Consider the following 5,860-nt stretch of genomic DNA (forward strand, 5'->3'; position numbering starts at 1 on the left):
AGTAACTTGGACTAATTTAAATTAAATCGATAATTTTCTAAAACCACATCATGCATTAACTGAATCAAATAAAATCAAACTTACCAAAGTCACAGCTAAATCAAAACTTGCATTACCTTCACCTACCCTTACCTAAATCAAATTAAATGTTAACAAAATCTAGAATATAGTGGATGTAAGGTATATGTCGGACAATACTGATGTTGACCTACTAAATGTGTACGCACCCATTGCAACGCATGTCCTTCTTGCTAGTTGCTAGTGTGAGATCAACTTCTTCTTTTTTGCAAATAGTGAGATCAACTTCTTAAGAATATAGGATGAAGGGAAAACGGAAAACAAAAACAGCAATTAATCATGGGAAAAAGTAGAAGAAAAAATCAGTACAAAGAGCTGACATTGGAAGCCTGAAGTGAACAAATGACAAAAACACGCAAGAAGGAATGCAAAAAACTGGACCCCCTCTTTTCTATATCAGGCGGGTAAAAAAGAGGGGGGAAACAACATAGCCCAACTCCGTAACTCACACACATGGGCTGCCCTTGTACGAGACGAGCCTTGTATCTTTCTTTTTTTTTAACACGTAGCGCTCATATAAACATGCATATACTCACCCCTATCACTGAAAATCCTGAAATAGATCCAGTATAAATGTGAGCATCAGAATTTCAACTCTGATGGACTGGGAATTTCACTGTCTACATAACCATTTCAACCACAAGTTGGTTCGCGATTTGTATCTGAGGAATCGATTTTAGTCTATCGGACGTGGAACAGGACAGCTCAAAAAAGAAGACGACGTGGAACAAGTCATTATTGTTCGGTGTCCAACCTAGTTACGGTATGTATACACGTGACAAACTGCATGCCTGCCTTGGACGTACAGTACTCAAAAGCAGCGTCATATCCTTTTTTTTTTGCGAAAGAAAAGCAGCGTCATATAGACGACGAGGTGGAGGGCGCGGAGCTCCTTAACATCGATCAAGGTCGCCGGCAGGTCCGTCTGGAACGTCAGCGGCGAGTTGGCCGAGATGCACGAATGCGCCCTCCCTCCACCTGATCCAAAAATTCATCCAGAGTGCAACAATCTTCAGGAGCACCGCTGGGTGTGCCCGTGCGGGACGCGGGCGGTCGCGGCGTGGTCGTCGGGGTGGCAGCAGGGTGCTCGACACCGGCGTGTGGCCCTAGAGCCCAAGCCGCCGGTGCTCCATGACCGCTGGATGCCGCCGGTGCCCAAGCGGTGGCTGGGCTACCAACTTGGTCGCTACTCTGATCTGCACTTCCCGGTTCCCGGGTTCATTGTCACGGCTAATCGCATTGAGCAGAAAAGAGGAAGGAAATAGAAACTGAATATAACAAATTTGCGTTGATTAATCCCTATTCATAGCAAAGCTGCTGGAGCAAAACAGATTCGTACAACTTTACAAATACTCCTACTATGTACTGTAATTGCGTTAGTTGAACATGTTAGGTTGATCTCTCCACCGAGTGGGCCCAACGGTCCATCCGGCCCTGATCTATTCGCGCCCTGATCGGGGGCGCCCAACCCTCTTATGGTTGGTGGGCCCCTGTGACCTGCGATATATAGAGAGGTGGAGGCCGGGGCACACGGTACGAGGTTCACCGCGCCGCCAGACTCCCCACCGATATCCCCTTCCGATCTAGGGCAATCGCAGTGCTCAAGGAAAGCACCACTGCCACCTCTCCATCTCGATCTCTCTGCTACCACCGGCCTCTACTACACCATGGTCAGCTCAGGATCGAGCTCATACGCACCCAAGGAAGGTAGGTTACCGGGAAGATCTAGCCTACATCGATCTAGTGGATCTAACAATGGTATCAGGCCATCTTGGAAAGAAAAAGAAATACCTCTCCCCAAAAGAACCCTAGAACAGGGCAAAGACCACCGGAGAGGGCCTCAGGCCTCGCCGGCAAAGAGTGCCGCCGTAAGGCCGCGCTGACCCTCTCGATCTCGATGCGCATCGGCAAGCCGAGGCGTCGGACGAAGGTACCACCCCTCACGGGCAAAGGAAAAGCTCAAAGTAGGCACCGCAGCCAAACCGCTCGACGGCGGCGCGCTCACCGCAAGGCGGATGCGCAGCCGGCGAAGGGGATGGCCAAGGCACTGCATCGAAACCCGCATCATCTCTCTCTGTTGCTGCACAAGGAGAAGTAGTAGATTGAAGGGAGGAAAGGGGGAGTGGAGAAGAGCTCGCCAGGGAAAGGCGGAGCTCAACCCCGTCTCCGGCTGCCGGCGACCGGCGTCAAAAGCAACGGCGCAGTCGGGAGCGAGACAAGGAGAGCAGAGGTGGCCGCGAGAGTCCCTCTCTCTCTGTAAAAGGAATGGAGGGGGGAAAGGGCAGGCTCGCGCATCGTGGTGCGGTGGCGCTCGTCGCCAGCGGCCGGCCTTGTGCCGCGGCATGGTGGCTCGACTCAGTCGGGACAGCGAGCGAGAGGGGTGCGCGGGGGAGGAAAGGATTAGGGTTCCCCTCGCCCCCCACCGCATCGATTGGTTTTGATCTGGCGAAAAGCAAGGGCGGCCGTCAGATTCAGATCGACGGCCATCGTGAAACCCTAGCCCCGCCCCAGGCCGCTGGGCCAGAAAGGGAGCAGGCCAGCTGGGCTGCTGGGCCGCCAGATCCAGCAGACCGGGCCGGCTCGCTCGAGCGCGCGGAGGCGCAGGCCTTGGGCCGCTGCGGGCCTCCCGCGCCAGGCCGAGTTCGGCTGATGCTGCCCGTTTTCATATTTTTTTCAAGGTTTTGTCCAGTTTTTGGCAGATTTTAAATAGTCCTTTCTGTGCATTATTTTTCCAACGAAAAATTATGTTCAGAAAATAGGAAAGAAAAAGTTGCAAAGTTTCTGAAAAAGAAAAAATAGAGAAGTCTCTGAAAATAAAATTGAAATTTTCAGAAAAGAATTAAAAGTTCATATTTTTTATTCATGTTTTTCCGCTGCGTAAATAATTAATAGTGCTCTTTTACAAAGAAAATAAAAGTTTAGATAGAATTAAGTTTTTAAGAGCATGTTAAAGTGAATATTAAAATGAATATGATTATGTTATTTTTATGACCAACGTTGTTAATTACATGATCATGTTTTATTATTGAAATTTAAAGGTGCTCCTTTAAAAGTGAATAAAGCTAAAGTAAAAGATTAAATTGTTGCTTCTCTAATGCATTTTTGAACCAACCGGTTAAAATTGCTTAGCGAGTAAAAGAGTACATAATTGTTTTTGAATAGAATATTGTAAAGTTTCCGCTGCAAAGTAAAAGTTTTATCCTCCATTTAAATTGGAACCAACGGGAAAATTTAATTGGAAGAAATGTTCTTAGCAATGTTTTTCCCCTGTGGGTGAAATAAGATGCAGATAGTTTTCACTATGACAAAAGAAAGATATTTGTTTTTAAAGTTAAAATGTGGTATTGTTATTTTCTGACCAGCGTTGATGATAACAATGCTATAATTCTATGAGTCTTATGTTCAAAGTTCAAATCTCTGATAAATTTTGTATCAAAGTGGTCAATTTTCAGAGAACGGATAAAGATTAAGAAATGCTCTTGAACTAGAGAAATGTATATTTCTTGTTCCCGCTGCAATAAAGTTGATGGTGATGATTAATTCTTAGCAAAGTTGTTTAATATAAATACTATCATCACATTGTTTATGAGTTATATGCATTATTTCCATTTCCGCCCAACGGTGATATGGAATTAATGTATAAGGATGATGTTTATTCTAATTCTGCCACAATGATGATTTAGAATATAAAAGAAAGTTTCAAAAGTTTAATATGCATTTCTTTTAACCAGACCAATGTAGGGTTATTTTTTATACCCATTATTGTTGATTATTGGCTAAGTTTTCTCAGACTAAAAGTTTTGCATGCTTTCATTCATGAAAGCGAATGGCTGGGTACTTGTGACTCAAAAGATGACCAAGAAAGGTCATAACGTGAGGGAGTATGTTCTCTCTAAAGAATGGCATAAAAAGAAAAGAGATAGATCATTGAGAGTCTTGGTTGATAAATGTCTTTCATGTACTCTCTATGAAGAAGTTTTTTTTTCAGTCAACATGATTTGAGATGAAACAAGCAACATGCGTGTTTAATTTGACCAACGTCGGATCAAGCATGTTTGTCAAAGAGCATTCGGATTTATTCCTAAATTTGATGATTGAATATGCAGTCAAAAGAGCCAATTCTGGCATTTATTACAGGGAATTACCCGCATGGCGGAAAAAGATGATTATGATAAAACCTGCATGGCGAGAAAAGTCTGGGAAAATACCTGCGTAACGGGGTAAAGCTGACATAATATTATGTCAAAAATCCTGTATGGCGGGAGAAATTCCAGCAAGAGAAAGATATGATAACTCATGTGCTTTTAATGTATCCCACTCTGCGAGAAAAGAATGGAGTAGCCGAAAGGCACAACCGTACACTTATGGATATGGTGCGCAGCATGATGAGTTATTCCAACTTGCCATTGGGATTATAGATGGAGGTGCTTAAAACTGCCATTCACATTCTCAATAGAGTACCAAGCAAGTCGGTGCCCAAAATACCGTACGAGCTATGGACAGGAAGGATGCCCTCCCTACAACACATCAGTGTGTGGGGGTGCTCTGTTGAGGCCAAAATGTTTAATCCAAACATTGCAAAGTTAGATCCCGATACAGTGAGTTGCCACTTCATTGGTTATCCAGACAGATCAAAGGGTTTTTGTTTCTACTGCCCAGACAAATATACAAAGTTTGTAGAAATGAGACATGCAGTCTTCTTAGAGGACGGAATGATGAGGGGGAGCTTGCTAGCTCGGAAAATTGATCTTGAGGAGAAGAGGGTGCATGCACCTAATCCGATGATTTAGGAGCCATTTTTCTCACTACCAGTTGCAACTCCACCCATGACAACTATGGGAGTAGACCCGGAACCTGTCCGTCAGGAGCCGACTGAACTCGTTGTTGAGCATGAAAGGGAGGTGCAGCAGCAAATTTTAGAAGAAGTGCCAGAAGTTGAGGCACAAAATGTGCCAGAAACTGAGGCCCTTAGAAGGCCTACAAGACCAAGAAAGTCAGCTATTTCTACTGACTTTAAAGTTTATAACACAGAAATAGTTCATATGGAAAAAGATCCCACCTCATATGAAGAAGCCATGAGAAGCCCTCATTCATCGAAGTGGATGAAGGCAATGGAAGACGAGATGAAATCGATGAGTTCCAAAGATATGTGGGACTTAGAGGAAATTCCTAAAGGAGCCAAAACAATAGGCTGTAAATGGGTCTACAAAATTAAGTATGACTCTAAAGGGAATATAGAAAAGTATAAAGCACGACTCGTGGCAAAAGGATTTACACAAAAAGAAGGGATAGATTACAATGAGACATTTTCTCCAGTCTCATGTCAGGATTCCTTCAGAATCATAATGGCATTAGTTGCTCATTTTGATTTAGAGTTACATCAAATGGATGTTAAGACGGCATTTTTGAATGGTGATTTAAAAGAAAATGTCTACATGAAACAACCCAAGGGTTTTATCATGGAAGGCAAGGAAAATATGGGATGCCGTCTGAAGAAATCCATTTATGGATTAAGACAAGCCTGTCGGCAGTGGTATCTAAAGTTTAATCAAACGATTAAAAGTTTTGGATTTAAAGAAAATATTGAGGATAATTGCATTTATGCAAAGTTTAAAAATGGGAAATATATTTTCCTAATCTTGTACGTGGATGATATCCTGCTTGCTAGTAGTGATGTTAGTCTACTACAAGAAACAAAGAAATATACTTATCCTCAAATTTTTGACATAACAGATCTTGTGAAGCATCATATGTTTTGGGCATAGAAATTCACCGAGATAGG

The 5,860-nt window shown here is 43.5% G+C and overlaps 1 long non-coding RNA gene across 1 annotated transcript; it reads right to left on the reverse strand.

Moving 5' to 3' along the window:
• Positions 1-666: 666 nt before the first annotated feature.
• On the reverse strand, positions 667-2,728 carry LOC125506080 (uncharacterized). The gene is made up of 2 exons (XR_007282581.2): positions 1,870-2,728; positions 667-1,274 (listed from the first exon to the last, which is right to left on the reverse strand). It is a non-coding gene; the product is annotated as an uncharacterized LOC125506080 (long non-coding RNA).
• Positions 2,729-5,860: the final 3,132 nt, after the last annotated feature.

Source organism: Triticum urartu, chromosome 5A, assembly GCF_056163025.1.
Source record: "Triticum urartu cultivar PI428250 chromosome 5A, HENAU_Tu73, whole genome shotgun sequence".
NCBI classification, from domain to species: domain Eukaryota; kingdom Viridiplantae; phylum Streptophyta; class Magnoliopsida; order Poales; family Poaceae; genus Triticum; species Triticum urartu.